Source organism: Rhinoderma darwinii, chromosome 2 (genome assembly GCF_050947455.1).
Source record: "Rhinoderma darwinii isolate aRhiDar2 chromosome 2, aRhiDar2.hap1, whole genome shotgun sequence".
Classification (NCBI taxonomy): domain Eukaryota; kingdom Metazoa; phylum Chordata; class Amphibia; order Anura; family Rhinodermatidae; genus Rhinoderma; species Rhinoderma darwinii.
Window position 1 is genome coordinate 196,067,398 of NC_134688.1, and position 24,329 is coordinate 196,091,726.

The 24,329-nt window shown below is 40.5% G+C and overlaps 1 protein-coding gene across 1 annotated transcript in view; it reads left to right on the forward strand.

Annotated features, from left to right (window-relative positions):
* The first annotated feature begins 213 nt into the window (after window positions 1-213).
* The window catches only part of RPL31 (ribosomal protein L31), a 171,824-nt gene continuing 147,708 nt past the window's right edge, over window positions 214-24,329 (forward strand). Inside the window, exon 1 of the mRNA XM_075852687.1 lies at window positions 214-224. The gene's annotated coding sequence lies outside the window, so the exon portion shown is untranslated. The remainder of the gene's footprint in view (window positions 225-24,329) is intronic.

A 24,329-nucleotide genomic window follows, 5' to 3' on the forward strand; every position in this document is an offset into this window, starting at 1 on the left:
CAGGCTGGTTGACCCTCTGAGCCAGGGCCTGGACCTGTAGGGAGAGACCCTGCATTTGCTGAGCCAGGGTTTCACGGGGTTCCATAATGGTGTCAGGGACCAGGGTAGACTAGGTATAGGGCTTGTGAATTTGTAATGGTGGGGGGGGTAGGGAAACGGACAAGTGAGCCCTAATCTACCCGCCACTCTGTCCCTGCCTACTTGCAACGACCCGCCCTAGACGACGGGGTACAACTGGGCGGCGGTCCCTGCGCTCAGTAAGTGCATGACAAACACGACAAACAAACAAGGGAACACAAGCAAGGGAAATGGGCAGTTGCTCGCGGAAACACCGTGAGCAACAGAGTAGTGAACGAGCCGAGTCAAGCCAGGAGAGTGCGAGGTACAAAGCGAAAAGCAGAAGAGTAGTCGGTAAGCCAGGGTCTGTATGGAGCAGGATCAAAAAGTAGCAGGAGCTGTAGCTGGGCCAGGAAACCTCAAGGAAAGAATTCACAAGCACAGATGGACAGGAAGAGCAGGCTTAAATAGACCGAGGGCGGGAGCTAGCTGAGTCTGGCCAGGTTGCGATAGGCTCTCCCACTCCTAAGCCTGCCAGCCTGAGTGGAGGAAGCTGGTGTCTGTCTCAGGGATGTACACTCAGGTGTTGACTGATTAATTCTGGGAGTTAACCCTGAAGCAGTGCCTGGCAGATCCTTTACACGAACGTATTTTTTTCCTCCCGTAAATACTGGCGTAAATACGGGTCCTTGGTCACATGTATTCGACCCATATTGCACCAGTATTTACGGACCCGTGTCACCCGTATTCCACCCGTATTTACGGGCACGTTTTCGCTGCAAAATTGCACTGCACTAATCGGCAGCCCCTTCTCTCTATCAGTGCAGGATAAAGAGAAGGGGCAGCCCTTTCCGTAGTAAAAGTAAAAGAAATTCATACTTACCCGGCCATTTTCTTGGTGACGCATCCCTCTTTCGACATCCAGCCCGACCTCCCTGGATGACGTGGCAGTCCATGTGACCGCTGAAGCCTGTGATTGGCCTGTGATTGGCTGCAGCGGTCACATGGGCTGAAACGTCATCCCGGGAGGCTGGACTGGAGGAAGAAGCAGGGAGTTCTGGGTAAGTATGAACTTCTATTTTTTTTACACGTCGATCTATATTGTGATCGGTGTTCACTGTCCAGGGTGCTTAAAGAGTTACTGCCAATCGTTTAACTCTTTCAGCACCCTGGACAGTGACTATCCCCTGACGACGTCTAGCAACGCTCCCGTAATTACGGCTGCACACACGTAAGTCACCCGTAATTGCGGGAGCCCCATAGACTTTTAAGGGCCTGCCCGTGCCGTAATTACGTCCTGAAATAGGACATGTTCTATATTTTTTAACGGCCACGGTCACCTTCTTGTAAGCATACGGGGAGGTACCCGTGGCCAATAGAAGTCTATGGGCCCGTAATTACAGGCCGAAATAACGGCCCGTGATTACGGGCGTTTTTACGTTCGTGTGCATGGGGCCTTAGTGACTGAGAAATAATGTAACCCCATTTGAGAAAAACATGGCGGTTACTGTGATTTCTGTTACTAGAATGAGCTCCACAAAGCTTAGCTGTGATCTTATTTTACCAGTGTAGTGAATGAGACAAATAAACAATGTTCTAGATTATTTAATAATTGCTACTTGTGTATGATTTACATGATCATTTCTTAAAATACAAATTATCCGTTCTTCAATCTCTTATAAACGGTTGGGTTTTTGTGTGAATTTTTGTTTGTTTTGTTGAATTTCTGTGTGAATGTGGTTTTTGTGTCTGCACTTTTATTGCCAACTTTACTATTAAAGAGGTTGTCCCATCAAAACAACCCACTCTTAAAACTCAGTCCCCCCCCCCTCCCCTGTGCTCAGCTGGTATCACAGGGAAGCTGCAGATGACCACATACTGTTCAATGGATGGCAGAGAAGGATCTAGTGGCTCTCTATTATGGCTAATAGACGGGATCCTAAGTAGATGTCCAAGAAGCTAGAGAATTATATATAAAAGGCTATTAGAAATAATGTATATGAGAATTCCATTCTGCAACAGATTGATGTCAGTCAGGGAGACTGAGGGGAGATGATATAATACAATCTTCTCCTCAATATTAAAGTTATCACCAGTGTGTGCACATATTAGCGTCAATGGTAGAACATCCCAGCACCACAGAATACAGAGATACTATGGACCTGTCACGTGTTGTATAGATTCATTTTGCGTGTGTGTGTGTGTGTGTGCGTGCGTGTGTGCGTGTGTGCGTGCGCTATGTAAAATAGTTCAGAGTCTTCTATTATAAATCACATTAGAGATAACAATGAATATTAGAATCTTACAGTATAATAATCCCAGTTATTTAAATAAAATCTATACAGAAAAGTATATTTTTTTCACTAAAATTAAGAATATTGTTTTGGTGAGATTGATATAACATCGAAGTCTCACACTGTTCCAGCATATGCTGAAGGTAAGAATAAAACGAACTAATATACTTGTAATATACCTGTTTGCCATCAGTGAATGAGAACATGGGAACCTGCTCTCCGCTGAGAAGTGGATACAACTGACACAGTCTTAGGCAATGCTCTGTGCGCTAAATACATCAGCAGCAGCGCCACAAATCTCACTCATAGTTTGTTTCAAATTCTGAATGTAATTTTTTTCATACAGGTCCTGATGGACAAAGAAAAATACCTAAAACGTGTTTGAGAAAAATTGTGGTGACTCCGCGTTCAAACATCAATGGTAAGTGTATTGTGAATATGTTATTATTACAATATCCTCCTCCATATTATGTCATTTACTAGAACTGTGCCCTAAGATTAAAAAGTTTCCTCAAACCATTATAGAGACTGTCATGTTCTATGCGGTGACATGATGTGATTATTATGTTGGGCCCATGTTATATCCAGTATGTGCAGTGGCGGATTAAGAAGACCATGGGCCCTGGGCTGTTACCCAAACTTGGGCCCCCCTTCTCCACCACCACCCTGCCGCGCCGTAACTATTGCTAACACTACCTAAACACTAGTACACAAAGTAGGCACATTATGCACAAAGTACACACAGTACGCACATTATGCACAAAGTACGCACATTATGCACAAAGTACGCACATTATGCACAAAGTACGCACAGTACACAAAGTAGGCACATTATGCACAAAGTACGCACATTATGCACATTATGCACAAAGTACGCACAGTACACAAAGTACCACATTATGCACAAAGTACACAAAGTAGGCACATTATGCACAAAGTACGCACAGTACACAAAGTACCACATTATGCACAAAGTACGCAAATTATGCACAAAGTACGCACATTATGCACAAAGTACGCAAATTATGCACAAAGTACGCACATTATGCACAAAGTACGCACATTATGCACATTATGCACAAAGTACGCACATTATGCACAAAGTACACAAAGTAGGCACATTATGCACAAAGTACGCACAGTACACAAAGTACCATATTATGCACAAAGTACGCACATTATGCACAAAGTAAGGACATTATGCACAAAGTACGCACATTATGCACAAAGTACACAAAGTATGCACATTATGCACAAAGTACGCACATTATGCACAAAGTACACAAAGTACGCACATTATGCACAAAGTAGGCACATTATGCACAAAGTACGCACATTATGCACAAAGTACACAAAGTACGCACATTATGCACAAAGTATGCACAGTACACAAAGTACCACATTATGCACAAAGTACGCACATTATGCACAAAGTACACACATTATGCACAAAGTACACAAAGTACGCACATTATGCACAAAGTACCCACATTATGCACAAAGTACACAAAGTACGCACATTATGCACAAAGTAGGCACATTATGCACAAAGTACGCACATTATGCACAAAGTACGCACATTATGCACAAAGTATGCACATTATGCACAAAGTATGCACAGTACACAAAGTACCACATTATGCACAAAGTACGCACATTATGCACAAAGTAGGCACATTATGCACAAAGTACGCACATTATGCACAAAGTACGCACATTATGCACAAAGTAGGCACATTATGCACAAAGTATGCACAGTACACAAAGTACCACATTATGCACAAAGTACGCACATTATGCACAAAGTACGCACATTATGCACAAAGTACGCACAAAGTACGCACATTATGCACAAAGTACGCACAAAGTACGCACATTATGCACAAAGTACGCACAGTACAAAGTACGCACATTATGCACAAAGTACGCACAGTACACAAAGTACACACATTATGCACAAAGTACACAAAGTAGGCACATTATACACAAAGTATGCATAGTACACAAAGTACACACGAGTATGCACATTATACACTAAGTAGGCACATTATACACGAGTATGCACATTATACACAAAGTACACCTTGTAAACACATGAATATGGACATTAAACATACATGAATATGGACATTAAACATACATGAATATGGACATTAAACATACATGAATATGGACATTAAACATACATGAATATGGACATTAAACACACATGAATATGGATATTAAACACACATGCACTTACCTTTTATGTCTTCACTGCAGCTCTTCTCCTGCTCACAGCACAGAGCCCGCCGACAGTCTCCCCTCCCCCATGTCCCGACAGCTAGCAGCAGAGATGTTTAGAGCAGGGAAGGGGGGCTGGAGGGGGAGCTTCTAAAGCAGCACAGACCACGGCTGCTAAGTAGAAGCAAAGCTCCCCTCGCCTGACAGGTGCGGTCCTGGCACCGGGGCTCCCTCCGGTGCTAGCGACGCCACTGGGCATGAGGGGGTTCGGGCGGTCATAGGCTCCTTGGGCCCCCTGGCAGTCTTGGGCCCCGGGCGACCGCCCGAAACGCCCTAATGATAATCCGCCACTGAGTATGTGGCCTTCTACAAGGAAATGTTTCCCCACATTCCCACCAATGAAGATTTCAGGAATAGGGAACCCATCAATGTCCATTACTGTTCCCAATGACAGAAATATCTTTCTATAGATATAGAGAATATGTTTATAATGTTGATTTTCTCTTTGTTTCTTATAGAAAAGACATCTGGTGTGATAATAAAGACAACATTATCTATCACCACACCACCACCCCCTGAAGGTAATATAATAACTTATTATAGAGAGAGAATCCATCTAGTAATGACAAACATACAAGTATATCAGCGGATTAGCATGTTCAGTCGGCTTAGATGTTGGTATTGATGGCACGGGACTCAAGTTTAGAGTCTATACATTGATGGAAATATTGGGGGAGTTATATATTATTTAGAAAATAATTAAAATAGACTAAATTCCCATTACTTTATCACAAAGAACCAAGTAAGAAATACTGCTACACCAGTGTATACGAGACGTTTAATAGATCCATGCACATTATTTATATATAACACTAATACACAATATACACTCTAGGGTTAATATTTATTGTATGAGGCTATTACTACCATTCTTTCAGAGAACCAATATATTTATTTAGGGTAATACTAAGTATAAATACAAGTCACAAATGATAATGTAGTTTACAAGGGGTGTTCAAGTCAATGCATCACAACATCTATGACTACCGCATCGTTTATACATTGGGATAGTAGGAAACAAATTACAGCTAGGTATATACTATATCTGCAGAAGACAACTAGGGCTTTCTATTGAGATATGAGGTTACAAGTGTTAAATCTTTATATTCACATTTTCATACAAACCCATAATAGATATGAAGACCTCCTGGCTATAGACAAAAACCATAAAATACCCCAAAATATACTATCGTTTCATGATAATAGAAATCTGCCTTACATTTCATTTCACTGTAATGAAAATAATGAGAAAATGTCATCAATACACAATAGATATAATATAACTGATGGTGTCTCAATAATATTGCTGTCAGTGAATGACTCTTTGCTGTGTGCCGGACATCAGAAGGTTTCACTATTAGGCTGGATTCACGCGAGCACATTACGTCCGTAATGGACGGACGTATTTCGGCCGCAAGTCCTGGACCGAGCACACTGCAGGGAGCCGGGCTCCTAGCATCATAGTTATGTACGACGCTAGGAGTCCCTGCCTCGCTGCCGGACAACTGTCCCGTACTGTAATCATGTTTTCAGTATGGGACAGTAGTTCCACGGAGAGGCAGGGACTCCTAGCGTCGTACATAACTATGATGCTAGGACCTCGGCTCCATGCACTGTGTTCGGTCCGGGACTTGCGGCCGAAATACGTCCGTCCATTACAGACGTAATGTGATCTTGTGAATCCAGCCTTATTAGTATTATTAATATGTTCTCTGTATTGTGTTATAGATCCAGTTAGTGCAGACATTACAACTACAACACAAGGGTCTACACCCCCAACTGAGAATTATCTACAGGGGACCGGTGAGTTCTCTGAATAAATATATTGTCTGTTACTGGATTGTTATTATCCATATACTATGATCGGATCATGATTTGTTCTTTATCCTTTCCATAATGTAATATTTTCTTTATTATAGATAAAACGTCTGCTGCAACAGTTACATCACTGCCCAGTACCACAACAACATATACTGAAGGTAATGCACAATAGATATAATATAACTGATGGTGTCTCAATAATATTGCTGTCAGTGAATGACTCTTTGCTGTGTGCCGGACATCAGAAGGTTTCACTATTATTAGTATTATTAACACGTTCTCTGTATTGTGTTATAGATCCAGTTAGTGCAGACATTACAACTACAACACAAGGGTCTACACCCCCAACTGAGAATGATCTACAGGGGACCGGTGAGTTCTCTGAATAAATATATTGTCTGATACTGGATTGTTATTATCCATATACTATGATCGGATCATGATTTGTTCTTCATCCTTTCCATAATCTAATATTTTCTTTATTATAGATAAAACGTCTGCTGCAACAGTTACATCACTGCCCAGTACCACAACAACATATACTGAAGGTAATGCACAATACTTATAATGTTAGCTATGCAGGGTATGACTATTGGAGGTGTAGGGCTGCTCACAGACACAGGCTCTTGAGTCCGAGGGGGTCCGTCCATAAGGTTCATCTGCCTCATACCAGGAGACAACCCCTACCCATAATGCTTTTCTCCTTGACAGAAGCTTACCCTGTCTGGTCTTAAGAAGGATCTACCTTATTTAATAGAATAGTTTAATCAATTATTAATACATAATGTACACTTATAATTGGTAATGTGTGTATTTTTGTCATGTAGGTGTCTCAAATAGAATTTCCACAAAAGTGAAAAAATTTAAGAAAATCATTGTTCCTCGTGGAAATTTCCATGGTAAGTTATAAAATAGTTTAATAGATTATTAACCCCTTCCCGCCCAATCACGTACAGTAACGTGATGGAAACTGGTGTCTTAACGCCTTTTCACGTTACTATACGTGAAGGAGATGAAGCTATCTCAGGAGCTGAGCCAGCGACATCACCGCCGGGTGACAGCTGTATGTTACAGCTGGCACCCTGAGGTATCGGCCAGGACCAGAGCTAGCATCCAATCCGGCCGATTAACCCCTCAAATAGAGATCGCAGCATGTGAGGAGTTTTTAGCCACCGGCACCCTAGCGATCTCTCGGTTGCCGGTGGCTGCAAAGGCGATCGGAGGCCTAATACTTACCTCCCGGTCTGCCAGCAATGGAAGCCTCCTATGCCCTCAGCGGCGGGGTCTAAAAGGCTTCCGGTACCATCGGCAAGATAGCACCGTCTCAGCTTCCGGCTCAGAAGCTGAGCCGGCGTCATCAGCAGTGTGTGTCCGCTGTATGTTACAGTGGACACCCAGATCTATCGGCAGGAACCGGAGCTAGCTCCGATTCCTGCCATTAACCCCTTCAATACAGCGATCCAATGAGATTGTTGCATCAAAGTGGTTTGTATCAAATCGGCAGCCTGCCATGCGATGTAGTGCAATGTATTAGAACATCAAACAAACAGTTGGACCTTCAAGTCTCCTAGTGGGACTAAAGAAAAATGTAAAAAAAAAGTGTAAAAAAAGTAAAAATAAAAGTTGTAAAAAATACAATAAAAGTTTCAAGTAATAAAATAATGTCAATATTTACTGATTTGCAATTAAGCAAAAAAAAGTGCCAGTGAGCATTAAGTAATAAAATAAAACACAATCTCCCCCTTTTTCCCTTATCAAGTCATTTATTATTGAAAAAAATAATAAACCATACATATTTGGTATCGCTGCGACCGTAACGACCTAAACTATAAAAATATTATGTTATTTATCCTGCGCAGTGAATGCCGTAAAAAAAAAACTAAAATATACTGCCATAATTGCTGTTTTTTTGGTCACTTAGTCTTCCAGAAATTTAAATAAAAAGTGATTAAAATGTCGCATGTATCCAAAAATGGTGCCTATAAAATCTATAATTCGTCTCACAAAAAACAAGCCCTCATACAGCTCCATCGACGAAAAAATGTAAAAAAGTTATGGCTCTCACAACTTGGCGACAGAAAAAATACATTCTCTTTACAAAAGTAATTTTATTGTGCAAAAAGTTGTAAAACATAAAAAAGTGCTATAAATTAGGTATCGCCAGAAACGTATTGGCTCGCAAAATAAAGGTACCATGTAGTTTATAACGCATGGTGAACGCTGTATAAAAAAACCTATATAACTATGCCAGAATTGTTTTTTTTTTGTCACCTTGCCTCCCAAAAAAAAGGATAAAAAGTGAACAAAAAGTCGCATGTACCCCAAAATGGTACCAATAAAAACTACAGCTCGTCCCGCAAAAAAACAGCCCTCATACTATGAAAAAATAAAATAAGTTAAGGCTCCAATAAGTCAGGAAAGAAAAATATCCAGTTGTGCAGCCCAAGGGGAACATTTCTTCTGTTTTAAAAGGCGATGTATCAAGGCACTAAAATTAGGGAACCAGGAAGGGGAGGGCCCAAACATATCTGCTGGAAGCGAGGGTGTCCGTATTATACCAGGACAACACTTTCCAGGTAAAATTCCCCAAACTACAAAGGTGCGGAGTGTGGACCAAAAGGGGGATAAGGAAGGACATTTATCAGTGTGACACTGGCCTGTACAGAAAGTATTACTTCACAGCATAGCACACATCTATGGATTATTTTATTATTTTTTTTACCTTATTATTATACCACCTATATGACCCAGATGTACTCTGTCCAGCTCACATATGCCCCACATTATAAACGGAAACAACTCCAAACAAAACTATTACCAGGCAAAATCCAAGCTCCAAAAGCCAAATGGTGCTTCCCCCCCCCCCCCTTCTGAGCCCTACAGTGTGCCCAAACAGCTGTTTACTTCACATATATGGCATCGCCATACCCAGGAGAACCCTTTTAACAATTTTTGGGTATGTGTCCCCAGTGACACAAGCTGGGCACGACATATTTGCCACTGAATTGGCATATCTAGGGAAAAATTTTAATTTGCACCTTCCGCAGCGCAGTCATTTATGGAAAAGACATGTGGGGTGAAAATACTCACTACACACCTTAATAAATGCCTTGAGGGGTGCAGTTTCCAAAATGGGGTCACTTGTCAGGGGTTTATTTTATTGTTTCACTTCATGGCCTCTGCAATTGTGAATTAATACTTTATATGTCGCCAAATTAGGCCTCAATTTTACATGGTAATCTTTCACTCCTGAGCCTGGTCGATTGTCCAGGCAAAAGATTAGGGTCACATATAGGGTGATTCTAAAACAGGGAAACACAGCATAATAATTAGAGAGCTGTCTAGTTATGGTGGCACAAGCTGGGCACCACATATTGGCATATCTATGGCATTTTCACTCTCCAACATCGTGTGCACACTAATTTCTGCAAAACACCTGCGGGGTTAACATGCTCACTACACCCATAGGTGAATACCTTGAGGGGTGTTGTTTCCAAAACGGGGTCACTTCTGGGGGGGATCCACTGTTTTGGTCCCACAGGGACTTTGCAAATGCGACATAGCGACCAGAAACCAAATGTAGCAAAATCTGTACTCCAAAAGCTAATGGCGCTCCTTCCCTTCTGAGCCCTGCCGTGTGCCCAAACAGCAGTTTATGACCACGTGTGGGGTATTGCCGTACTCGGGAGAAATTGCTTTAAAAGTGTTGGGGTTCTTTTTTTCCTTTATTTGTTGAGAAAATGAAAAATTTTGAGCCAAAGCTACGTCTTATTGAAGAAAACGTTTTTTTTTTTAAATTTTCACTGCCCATTTCTAATAAAATCCATGAAACACCTGTGGGGTCAAAATGCTCACTACACCCCTAGATGGATTCCTCAAGGGGTGTCGTTTCACTTTTTTGGCGTTTTCACTGTTTTGGTACCTTAGGGGCTTTGCAAATGTGACCTGGCCTCCGCAAACCATTCCTGCTAAATTTGAGCTCCAAAAGCCAAATAGCACTCTTTCCCTTCTAAGCTCCACCGTGTGTCCAAACAGATGTTTATGACCACATGTGGGGAAATGTTTTACTCGGGAGAAATTGCTTTACAAATGTTGCAGTGCTTTTTCTCCTCTCCTCCTTGTGGAAATTAGAAAAAATTAGCTAACCCTACATCTTCTTTGAAAGAATGTAGATTTTCATTTTCATGGCCTACTTCCAATAATTTCTGTAAAAAACCTTGCGGTCAAAATGCTCACTGACATGGTGCCTAAAATATATTAAAATAAAAATAAGCCCCAAAAATCCACTAGGTGCTTCCTTGCTTCTGAGGCCGGAGCTTCAGTCCAGTAGCACGCTACGGCCACATGTGGGATATTTCCTAAAACTGCAGAACCTGGGCAATAAATATTGAGTTGCATTTCTCTGGTAAAACTTTCTGTGTTATAAAGAAAATTGGATTAAAAATTAATTTCTGCAAAAAAATATGAAATTTGTAAATTTCACCCCTACTTTGCTTTAATTCCTGTGAAAAGTTTAAAGGGTTAAGAAATTTTCTAAATGCTGTTTTGAATACTTTGAGGGGTGAAGTTTTTAAAATGGGGTGACTTTTTGGAGGTTTCTAATATATAAGGCCCTCAAAGCCACTTCACAACTGAACTGGCACCCGTAAAAATAGCCTTTTGAAATTTTCTTGAAAATGTGAGAAATTGCTGCTACAGTTCAAAGCCTTGTAACATCCTAGAAAAATAAAAGTATGTTCAAAAAACTATGCCAATCTAAAGTAGACATATGGGGGATGTTAATTAGCAACAATTTTGTGTGTTATAACTGCCTGTCTTACAAGCAGATACATTAAAGTTGAGAAAAATGCTCATTTTTTTAATTTTTCGCTAAATTTTGGTGTTTTTCACAGTTAAATACTGAACATATCGTGAAAATTTTGCCAGTAACATAAAGTCCAATGTGTCATGAGAAAACAATCTCAGAATCACTTGAATAGGTAAAAGCATTCCGACGTTATTACCGCATAAAGTGAAACATGTCAGATTTGAAAAATGAGGCTCTGTCAGGAAGTTCAAAAGTGGCTAAAGAGGGAACGGGTTAAAGGGTTATGAAACTTTCTAAATGATGTTTTGAATACTTTGAGGGGTGAAGTTTTTAAAATGGGGTGACTTATTGGTGGTTACTAATATATAAGGCCCTAAAAGCCGCTTCACAACTGAACTGGCCCATGTAAAAATAGCCTTTTGACATTTTCTTTAAAATGTGAGAAATTGCTTCTAAAGTTCTAAGCCCTGTAATATCCTAGAAAAATAAAAGGATGTTCAAAACACGATGCCAATCTAAAGTAGACATATGGGGATGTTAATTAGCAACAATTTTGTGTGGTATAACTGCCTGTCTTACAAGCAGATACATTTAAATTTAGAAAAATGCAAATTTTTGCAATTTTTCACTACATTTTGGTGTTTTTCACTAATAAATATTGAATTTATCAACCAAATTTTTCCACTATCATAAAGTACAATAAGTCACGAGAAAACAATCTCAGAATCGCTTTGATAAGTAAAAGCATTCCCAAGTCATTACCACATAAAGTGACACATGTCAGATTTGAAAAAATGCGTCTGGTCCTGAAGGCCAAAATTAGCTCGGTCCTGAAGGGGTTAATATATAATGTACAGTTATAATGGTTCATTTGTGTATTTTTGTCATGTAGGTGTCTCCTATGGAATTTCCTCAAAAGAAAAACAATTAAAGAAAATCATTGTTCCTCGTGGAAATTTTCATGGTAAGTTATAGAATAGTATAATAGATTATTAATATATAAAGTACACTTATAATGGTTAATTTGTGTATTTTTGTCATGTAAGTGTCTCCTATGGAATTTCCACAAAAGAAAAACAATTAAAGAAAATAATTGTACCGCGTGGCAATTTTCATGGTAGGTTAATCTAGAAGTTCTTGTTATGATGATTAGTTTAACCCCTTCGGGACTGAGCCATATTTTGATTTTTCATTTTTGTTTTTCACTCCCCGCATTCCAAGAGCCATAACTCTTTTATTTTTCCGTGAATATAGTGGTGTGAGGGCTTATATATTGCAGGAGGAGTTGTAGTTTCTTTTGGTACCATTTATAGTTCCATATCATGTACTAGGAATCTGAAAAAAAATTCTTTGTGGGCTGAAGTTGGAAAAAATTGTGATTCCCCAATAGTTTTTGGGGTTTCGTTTTTACGGCTTTCACCTTGCGGTAAAAATCACAACTTATCTTTATTCTGTGGCTCAATATGATTATGGTGATACCAAATTTATATAGTTTTTTTTTATATTTTACTACTTTTATTGATTAAAAAAACAGTGTCGCTACATTCTGAGAGCCATAACTTTACGGACGCAACGATACCAATTTTGTTTATATTTTCTTTATTTTTTACGTCACTTTAGGGGAAACTTGTTTTCACTTTTTTTACACACCTTATTAGCCCCCCTAGGGGATCGTTCAAGTATATTAGGTATATTCTCATTTTTACAGGCTTCTGTTAAGACCTAAGCAGAGGCATTCATTAGGCCCCTGGGCTGCCATGACAACCGTCGCCCCCCCCCCCCCGATCTCATTGCAGGGGGGGATGAGCTGTCGTAGGGGGCCGTTTTTTTCAACGTCGCAGAATCTGATGCTGATGCTGAAATCAATATTTCTACGTACGTTCTAATTTTGATTAGGTATTTTTGGGCGGTTTTTCAAATAAATTTTTATTTGGTTTTAAGCAAAACAGATATCAATATGCATTTGCCAATAGAAAAACTTATAGCAATACAAGTAAACTGTGGAAACAAGAGAGAATGATATGTAACATAAGCAAGTATCTACACACAAACAAGTCAAGGACAAATTTGAAAACAGTAAAACTGCAGCTGTAGCAACTGTCACAAGGATAGGGATCTATAGTTAGGTCTAGGGGTGCAGATCAGGAAGGTTGGGGTAGATATGAAATGGACACGCCCAAGTGTCTACGTGCTCAATTCAGCGGGACTATCAGCCCACAGGTGCTTATAATTGCCGTATTTAATTTATATGCAGATTCCTGCATTTTGATGCACCTAGAGATACCCAAATCGTTTTTATAGATTTCCTCTATCTCTCGGTCAGCGAATACATTATGAAGTTCTCCTTCCCGGGATGTATTTTTATTATGTTTTTGAGAAAACTCCTGGTTATTAGAAAGATTAATATTTGCTTTTATATGACCTTATTTCAAGAACATTTATGGAATTTTTTTTAGTATGCTATAAATGTCTGATCTGGGGGGTCTTACTGCTGGATCCCCCATTAATCCTGAAGACAGGGGTATCCAGTCCTTGTGCATGCACGGTCACTCTCCACTGGAGTCGTAGGGTGAAAAGGAAAGTCAAGAGGCAGTGTTCAGTTGTTTCCATATCTCCCTTAGGTTATATTGGAGTGTTACATCTCTTGTTACTTCATGATCACAAGACTTTATATAATTTATAAAACTATTACAATTATGACACATTTATGTCAATGATGAGTATTATTACTTTTTCAGAACGTAAGATCAATGCAGGACTGGGATATCCTAAGAAAAGAGTAGAGACACCTTATCCTGAAGGTAAAGATCCATTCCTCATTCACTTGTATTTTATGCTACTTTGCTGTGGACTTTTTTGTACATGTTTTATTTATAATAAGTTAATGTGGGTATTTTTGCCATTCAGTGGAGACAGACTTTGACAGAGACTTAAAAGCATTGAAAAAAATGTTGGCTCGACCTAGAAAGATACAAGGTAAGACCATTCTTCTAATATACTTATACACTTATAGTATAAAGTCGCATCTCATATAATAAGGGTTTATAGGTTCTTACATTATATTACACTATTATAATCATCACATAGTTATGATTATGATGTCCAGGGTCAGATATACCATATGTGCAACCTGTCTAACTGCACCGGGGCCCTGCAGGCAAGAGGGCCCACTCCTACCTTAAGGAAAATAGTGTCCCCTACTGTCTATCGGTCACATGTAAGGGGTTTTACTTATTCCCATCCATGCCCCACAATTACTGCTGGATTGGCACACTGTGAAGGATTTTCTGGGGAGCAGTGGATGAGGTGATCTATCGCTAGCACCCCGCTGTCATGAAATTCGTCTTTGGATAACAAGGGGCTCATACACTTGTCTTGCACAGGGGGCCTCCGTTATTTGTATCTGCCCCTGATGATATCACAATATCAGGATTTACATTTCTTGTGCACACAATATAATTGTTTGCAATATTTTCATTATTATATTTTCAGGTCGAAAGATCAATGCAGGATTACAACATCCTGAAAAGACAGAAGAAACAACCTATCGTCAAGGTATAAATCTTTACAACATTATAGCAATTATATTATAAACGATATAAACACAAACATAACAAGTATAACTCTGTTCACATCGGTGTTCAGGGGTTTCTGACAAGCTTTCCAGTATTTTGCAATGGGAAAATGGAGAAGTCTGCAGCACTATTCTTGTCGTCAAAAAAAAACGAAGAAAAAAACCTCAACATGGCCACTAAAGATTTTGCCAGATCTTGTTCTCTTGTCATTGGCTTTTAAAATGGTTTGTGCATTAAAATAAGGGTATATTCACACATTGTAGATTTGTTACAGAAATTTCTACGACTGAAATGTGGATATATGGACTGTTCCATATATCTAAATGCAGTTGTTTCTGCAGCATGTACATCGATTTCTGCAATCCACATTCAGATAAAAGGGACAGTCACAAAAATGTGTGTAACAAATCTGCCATATGTGAATAAATCCTCATTCTGACACTTAGGGCATGTTGAGACATGGCGGAATTGATGTGGAAATCCGCAGCAGACTTTTGTCCATTACTTTCTATGGCTTATTAGGTAACTTAGTTCAGACGTTGCGGAAGCCATTGCGGAAAGTAGGCTGCGGTGCAGAATTTGCATTCCACAGCATGCATGGCCGTCAGTGGAGAAGCACAGGCTTTTCACTGCAGATTTCAGCCTTTGCAATGGAAACGCTGAAAACTGCGGCGAGGCCGCTGTGATATCCGCAACGTCTGAATTACCTGTCAATTATGAAAATTTTGCTGCAGATGCGTTGTCGCAAATTTGCGGCAAAATCTGCAGCGGGAAAATTCTGTCTCGTTTGCACATGCCCTTAAATATATCAAAATTTGTTCCAGTCTGTGTAGGAAAGATTAGAATGACACTTAGGGCATGGCCAGACGTGGCAGAATTGCTCTGAAATTCCGCTGCGGACAGTCCGCTGCGGTAATACGCAGCGGACATATTCTCCATTGGTTTCCACACCTTTTCAGTTAGGTTCGTGCTGACGTGGCGGAAAACTCCGCTGCGGACCATAGGCTACGGTGCGGAATTTGGTGTTCACAGCATACACTGGCTGTTGCGCACGTGTAGCGGACTTGTTGCGGGCTCATTGCGGAATTTCTCCATTGACTTCAATGGAGATTCAAAATTCTGCAATGAAATCCGCAGATGCTATGTGTGTTGCGTTGCGTATTGGTTTTTTCTAACAGGATATTACTTCATTCTGGCTGGACCTATGTATTTCTAGGTCTATAGCCAGACTGGGGCCCCATGCACACAAACGTAATAACGCCCGTAATCACGGGCCGTAATTACGGCACGGGCAGGCCCATAGAAGTCTATGGGGCTCCCGTAATTACGGGTGACTACGTGTGTGCACCCGTAATTACGGGAGCGTTTCTAGGCGACATCAGGAGATAGTCACTGTCCAGGGTGCTGAAAGAGTTAAACGATCGGCAGTAACTGTTTCAGCACCATGGACATTGACTACCGATCACAATATAGATCAATGTGTAAAATAAATAGAAGTTCATACTTAAAGAGAACTCCCTGCTTCTTCCTCCAGTCCGGCCTCCCGGGATGACGTTCCAGTCCAAGTGACGGCTGCAGCCAATCACAGGCCAATCACAGGCTGCAGTGGTCACATGGACTACCGTGTCATCCACGGAGGTCGGGCTGGATGTCGAAAGGGGGACGCGTCACCAAGACAACGGCCGGGTAAGTATGAATTTATTTTACTTTTACTAGGGAAAGGGCTGTCCCTTCTCTCTATCCTGCACTGATAGAGAGAAGGGAAGTACTCTTCACCTGAATCTGCAACGGCTAATCCGCATCAATTTCCTGCACATTTTAGGCAAAGCCGCAACAGAATCCTCAACGCAGATTATGTGCGGCATTGATGCGGACAGTGTCGGCAGAAACACGCCACTTCTGTCCATGCCCTTACAGCTATAATAAATAGTCTGCATAGGAATATATTTATTACAGGTTAACCATGTAATACACTTCTTATTTCCAGAATTAGAACAAGCTCCACCAGATGACGATGAGGAGGAATCATATCCTTGGATGCTTGACACGACAACTGAAGGTAAGCTGTTATATTACCCCATATCTCCCAGTCTATGACACTGAACATCATACATTGTAGGGTAGAAGTCTCCTAAATATTTATGCGATCAGCTGTAAATCTGGGAAATGTTATGGTTTCTAATAGCAGGACCATCACCTGGAGCGACAGAGGTAAAAACTGACATTAAAATTTTATGTTTTTATAACATTATCTGAAAAAAGAGATAAAATAAGACAACAACCTGATTGGATGACAGCCGTCAACCAATAATCACGACTCTTCTTATTTGTACGTACCAAACCCATCACCCAGAAGGACATAGATATCAGGTTCATGTATTTTATAATGATCACACACAGGTTCTGGGGCTGTCTGAATGGGTCCAGGTAATATAGTGGGGGCTGGGCTATGTGTAAAAACTTCTAGAAGAAAATGTATCCTTACTTGTCCATATCCCAACCCTTATATGTATATACACGCAAAGCATTCTCCCAAGACATCCATTTAATACAATTTTGTAGTTGCGTTCTCTGCTCTATTTCCTCCCTACAGAGATTATTTCTATGTATGCATAGATATTTACACCCCTAAAAATGCATCAAAACACTATGGGGCAGGTTAACTATGGCAAAGGCATACCGGTCGCCAGTTTTGTTTACGTGTTTTAGACACTTTTTTTTGCTCCTTACTATGCACTTTTTAAGTGTCTAGAAAAGTGGAGTCCTAAAATGTGCCAAATTTATTATTGACATGCACCACAACTTTGGCGAAAAATACAGGTCTAAATTAAGCCAACCAAAAGGGGGTGTAAGTTAGAGAAAAGTTTCTAACATGTCTATCAAGATGTGCCAAATCTCTGATACAGCATGCACCAATGTAATAAAATCTTCTGCCTGTCTCCTCTAGGTTTATGCCGTCTTTATTTTACACGATATTAATAAATCTGCCCCATTGTGTGACACTGGCCTAAAGCAGTTATCTGATGGGGTCACACATGGAGAATCATAATAGTAGACATTTAGACTGCATAAGATTGAGTACGGATGACAGTCTGCTGCTTAATGTTGTAGTTCACCAATGTCGGCTGTCTCATTCCTTTTATGTTCCCTTGGTAAACACAGTTCTGATGCTAAACTAATGATTGTGATTTTCTGCTCTGATTTTCCCACAGTGTCCACTACAATCTCAACAACAATACCAACAATGTATAGAACAAGAGCGATAACTGTAGACACTACAACATCGCAAAGAGCAACAACGATGTCTACAACAGCGACAACCATAGACACAACACCAGTGCAAACAGCAGCACCAGAATCAGACCTTCTAGCTACTACCACCCCTGTCGTATCTGTAGACTACACACTGCGTAACATCATAATCATCAGCTGTGCTGTTGGCGTTCCTCTGCTACTCGTTGAAGTACTGCTATTCATCGTGCTTCTTAAACTGCAAAGACTTCAGAAGTATGCATTGTTTTTCCTTTCTACCTTTATTTTTTTCTCCATTATTTTACTCTTCAAAATGTATGTTTTATTTCACTGTTTCTGTTCTCAGATTGCTGGAAATACAAAGAGTCTGAGGATCTGATGAAGATTCTTAAAGGAGAATGTCGCTTTATATGTCGCTTGTACCTGCTAACGTACTTCAGCCACCTGGTTATCTCTGCTGTGAACAGTTGTGTTGAGATCAGCGCTCCATCACTTCAGTGGCGAACCAGTCTTCTTTCTACTACTCTGTCACCTGAGTCCTGGTCCCTGCCTGTGTGACCATAAATGCGCACATTTCCACCATTAAGTGTACTCTAACCATAGGCCTACAATAGCGCTATTATTTCATCACACAACCTATGGCGGCACCAGCTAACAGTCCTCCCATCCTTACTGTTAGGTATGTGCACAAACAACTGGACATATGTTTATGGGCAGCACGGTGGCTCAGTGGTTAGCACTGTTGTCTTGCAGTACTGGGGTCCTGAATTTGAGTCTGACCAAGGACAACATCTGCATGGACTTTGTATGTTCTCCCCGTGTTTGCGTGCGTTTCCTCCGGGTACTCCGGTTTCCTCCCACATTCCAAAAACATTCTGATAGGGTAATTGGCTTCCTATAAAATTAGCCATAAAGAATGTGTTTTCACATAGTTCATTAACAATTAGAAACTTCAACAACTAAATTATATGTGTGGTGTTTTCTTAAAAAATATGTTTTCAGACTGCAAAACAATTATTAAAGGGGTTGCCTCAGTAAGAACATTGATGGCATATTGTTAGGAGAATTTTCTATTCTTATCAAATAAAGTTCAAGGAGTCATCTGAATAAGTCAAAAAGTGCGGCTTTTTATTCTTGTTAACAAGGAGACAAAATTGCAGTAGATCAATAATAGTCTCTCAGTCTTTGGCCTTATTCACACCAACTTGTCCGATTTGCGCGTGTAAAAAACACAGTGTTTTGCGCGCGTTGCAGTTCCATGTGACATCCGTGTAGGGTGCGTGTCTGCGTTTTTTACGCACATATGTCATCTGTATGCCACGCGTTTTTCACGTCAGCAAAATAAACTGAAAGAGGTGTTTTTCTTTTTCTCATTATTCCTTAGCAACTGTTGCGTCTATCACGCACAGCACACGGATGTGCGTCCGTGTGCTGTCCGTCAAGTCAATGGGTGCGTGATGCGCAAAAAACAGGTGTAGGACATGCATTGAGTTTCACGCAGCGGACGCATGCTGCGTGAAAAACACTAAATGTCTGAATGACCCCATTGAATTGCATAGGTCCGTGTGACGTCCGTTGTTTTAACGCGCGTAACACGGACGTGAAATACGCTTGTGAGATTAAGGCCTTTGCCTAAGACTTTCACTGAAACACATGGTTTTTATACATGTAATAGGGTGTGGTAAAACCAGTCCTAGCTAGTTCTAATGCGGTTTTACTTCACATATCATACTTGACACCTAAAAACGAAAGTAGGTGAAAGTTGAATCTTCCTCTGGAAATTCTAATCTCTCTATTGAGGAAGTCACCAGCCCCCCTCACACTTGTTATCAGTTAAAAGTAAAGCATATTTAACACTTTGTCAGCCAAAGCCTTTCCTGAGAAGCTTGTATAGCTTAACACACATTTTAGTCTCAGTTACACAAAAGTAAACATAAATTTAAAATAAAACTTTCCAAACATTCCAAACATCCCTGTTGTAAATTTATCAAGAAATATTCAGCGACACATCCAAAACAGGTTCTCTTCTTAAAGGAACAGTGTCATCACAAATTATTTATTTATATGTTAAAGATGTTAGTGCTTTATTAAAAACGTTTATATTCATTTGTGTGTTTGTGTTTTACTTTTTCTTATTTTTACACTTTTTCTTCCCTATGGGGGCTGCCATTTTTTGTTCCATTTCTGTGTGTGTCGATTAACGACACATACAGACATGGAATACGGCAGCCACAGTCCCATAGGGACTGCGAACGGCTCCCGTCCCATTGACTGCAGTGTACGGCGTCTGTGTGGGAACTGCGCATGCGCCGCTCCCACACAGTCCTATTCGAAATTGGCGCCGTCCGGCGCCATTTTCCTGTGGACCGGAAGTCGCGGCCGGACAGTAATATTACTACTTCCGGTCGCGGCTTCCGGATTTGTGCACTTGCACCAGCGGCAGCAAACGGAGCGGACGGGCCGGAGGGAGCCGCGGCGGCAGGAGCAGGTAAGAGATTTCAATGTATGTTCGTGTTTGTGTGTGTTTACTACTGTATGCAAACCTACTACACTGTGGGTTAGCTCAAAAAATGGCGACACACAGTGTAGGAGGTTACATCGTTCAAACCCCTCGTTTATCCCGGCACTAGCCAGGATAAAGGAGGGGGGGATGCTGAGAGCTCACTAGAGCGAGGGCTTTTAACCCAATGTTGCAATGCTGCAATTTTGGGAACAGCTCCATCTAGTGACCAAAAATGGGTAGTATTATAAATTAGAAATAATTTATAATATTACCTGGACTCGTGCAAAAAAATAAAAAAAATTTGAACAGTGTTTAATCACCCACACACTAAATGTTTAATTTTTAAAAAAAAAACATGTTTTTCTGGCAACACATTCCCTTTAAGTTTTCACCAGTCATTTCATACTTCAGAATCTTGATAGTCGTTATGGGGTGTTTCCAAGTCATCATATACGTCTTTACTTTGAACCTCTTGGTACATTGTTTTAGTAATTGAAGTGTCAATGAGTCTCTGAGTTAGTCCCATTACGCAAGAAATGCAACAAGACCCACGAGTTACAAGTCTGGCTGCCACTGTTGCTAAGGAAATCTATATACTGGATATGTGGTTACTCCATTTTTCAAATCATCCTTCAAGCCAATTAGTGAAGATGTCCTTTATTCCAGAGTTTCCGCAAGCTTTTTGGACAGGGAGCTGAGTTCTTCCAATGCCTTGGTAATACTGCCATCAGGAGCTGTATTATTGGGAATAAAAGTATAACAGAAGGTACCAAATATTTTGCAGACACCCCCTTTTTCTGCTAATAACATCCAGGGCAATTCTATTTATCCATGTCATTAACCCCTTCCTGCTTTTGGGCGTGACTGTACGTCCAGATACAAAGTGCGTTCCCGCAATAGGGCATACAGTCACGCCCTGTAGATAAAGCAAGCACAGGAGCTGTGCGCGCTTTATCTTCAGCGGCTGTCAGCTGTCATACACAGCTGACATCCCGCTGCAATGGCTGCGATGGCTTTTACCGCCGATCGCAGACATTCAACCCCTTCAATGTGGCTGTCAATGGCGTCCGCCGCATTGAAGTGGTTGACAGAGGGAGCTCCCTCTCTACCCCCCAGGCCCCCCCGCGATGGATCGCGGGTGGCGATGGTTGCTATGGCAACCAGGAAGCCGTTGCTAAGGTTCCTGGTTGCCCAGGTACGGAAGCCTATTAGGTCCTGCCCGAGGCAGGACCTAATACGCTTACTGTCAGATGATGAATGACAGTTACAATACAATGCACTACATAAGTAGTGCAGTGTATTGTACCGGGGATCAGAAGACCAGATCTTCAAGTCCCCAGGTAAGTGTAAAAGAAAAAGTGAAAAAAGTAAAAAAAAATGTTAAAGAAAAATAAATAAAAGTTTTAACTAATAAAAACAACAATCTCCCTTTTTCCCTGATCAACTCCTTTATTATTAGAAAAAAAAATGAAAACATGAAAAAAAAACTATACATAATAGGTATCACCACGTTCGGAACGGCCTGATCTATAAAAATGTCACATTATTTTTACCGCACGGTGAACACCGTAAAAATTTTAAGAAAGAACCATGACAGAATTTTGTTTTTTGGTCATCTTGTCTCAAAAAAAATGGAATAAAAAGTGATCAAAAACTTGCAAGTAATGCAAAATGGTACCAATAGAAACTACAGTTCGTCATGCATAAAACAAGCTATCCCGCAGCGATATTAACTAAAGAATAAAAAAGTAATGGATGTCAGAAAATCGCGACACTAAAACATGATTTTTTTAGAAAAGAGTATTTTTATTGTGGGAACGTAGTGAAACGTAAAAAAACGATATAAATTTGGTGTCGCTGTAATCATATCGACCCGCAGAATAAAATTAACATGTTGTTTATACTGCACGGTGAATACTGTAAAAAAAAAACGTGCTAGAATGGCTGTTTTTTGGGTTCCTCATCTCCCAAAGAATGGAATAAATAGTGATAAAAAAAAAATCGCATGTCCCCCAAAATGGAACCAATAAAAATTACAGCTCTTTCCACAAAAAACAAGCCCTCACACAGCTCCGTCAACGGAAAAATAACACGCTATGACTCTCAAAACGCAATGATGCTAAATGATGCTAAATGACGACCCAAACTCATTTTTTAGGTTCAGTAGAATTTCACTAAATACCCCACATCAATATTTGCTGGACCCCTCAGGTGGACCCTGTAGATGAAGCGGAGATAAGGAAACTTTAGGGCCTTGTGCGGCTTATAGGGCTAGTGAAGAAGTCAAATATAAGGCAATAATGGAGCACAGATATTTTGTGTAATACCCAATAAACCCGGGCTGTGCATAAAGGATTGGTTCAAAGCGTACCACACCAATGCATAGATTATTCATTCTCCCCATTATTACATCATCCTATTATGACCTGTTGCACTCCGCCCAGTTTACATATGCCCTGATGTACTCCGCCCAGTTTACATATACCCTGATGTACTCCGCCCAGCTTACATATGCCCCCACATTATAAACTGAAATACCAGTAAAACACCATGCAAAATCTGTGCTTCAAAAGCCAAATGGTGGTCCGACTGAGCCTGGCAGTGTGCCCAAACCGCAATTTATGACCACATATGGGGTATTACTGTATTCTGGAGAACCCGCTTAACAATTTATGGGATGTGTGTCTACGGTGGTACAAGCTGGGCACAACACATTGGGCACTGAAATGGCATATCTGTGGAAAACAGCAATTTTCAATCTGCCACATCTATTGTTTACTCATTTTTGCAAAACACTTGTGCGGTTAAAATGGTCACTACACCCCTAGATAAATTCTTTGAGGGATCCAGTTTCCAAAATAGAGTAATTTTTCGGGAGTACCACTGTACTGATACTATAGCTCAATGCAACATGGTGTCAAAAAACGAATCTTGTAAAATCTCCACTCCAAAAACTAAATGGCGCTCCTTACCTTTAGAGCCTTGCTGTGTGTCCAAATAGCAGTTTATGACCACATGTGGGGTATTTCCCTACTCTGGAGAGAATGCTTTACAAATATTACATTGCTTTTTCTCTTTTATTTGTTGAGAAAATGAAAAATTTTGAACTAATGCTACGTGTTATTGGAAAATAATGTAATTTTAAATTTTCACGTCTATTTGTAATAAAATCTATGAGACACCTGTGAGGTCAAAATGCTCACTACCCCCCTAGATGAATTCCTCATTGGGTGTAGTTTGCCAAATGGAGTCACTTTTGGGGAGTTTCCACTGTACTGGTACCTAAGGGGCTTTGCAAAAGCGACATGGTGCAGAAAAACCAATCCAGCAAAATCTGCTCTCCAAAAGCCAAATGGTGCTCCTTCCCTTCTGAGCCCTAATGTGTATTCATACAGTGGTTTATTACCACATATGGGGTATTTCCGTACTCTAGAGAAGTTGCTTTACAAATGTTATGGTGCTTTTTCTCCTTTATTTGATGAGAAAATGAAACATTTTGAGCTAAAGCTACATCTTAGTGGAAAAAAAATGTAATTTTTAATTTTTACTGCACAATTCTAATGAAATCTATGAAACAACTGGGGGGGGGGGCAAAATGCTCACTACCCCCCTAATTGAATTCCTCTAGGGGTGCAGTTTCCCAAATGGAGTCACTTTGGGGGCTTACCACTGTACTGGTACCTTAGGAGCTTTACAAATGCGACATGATGCCGAGAAATTAATCCAGCAAAATCTGT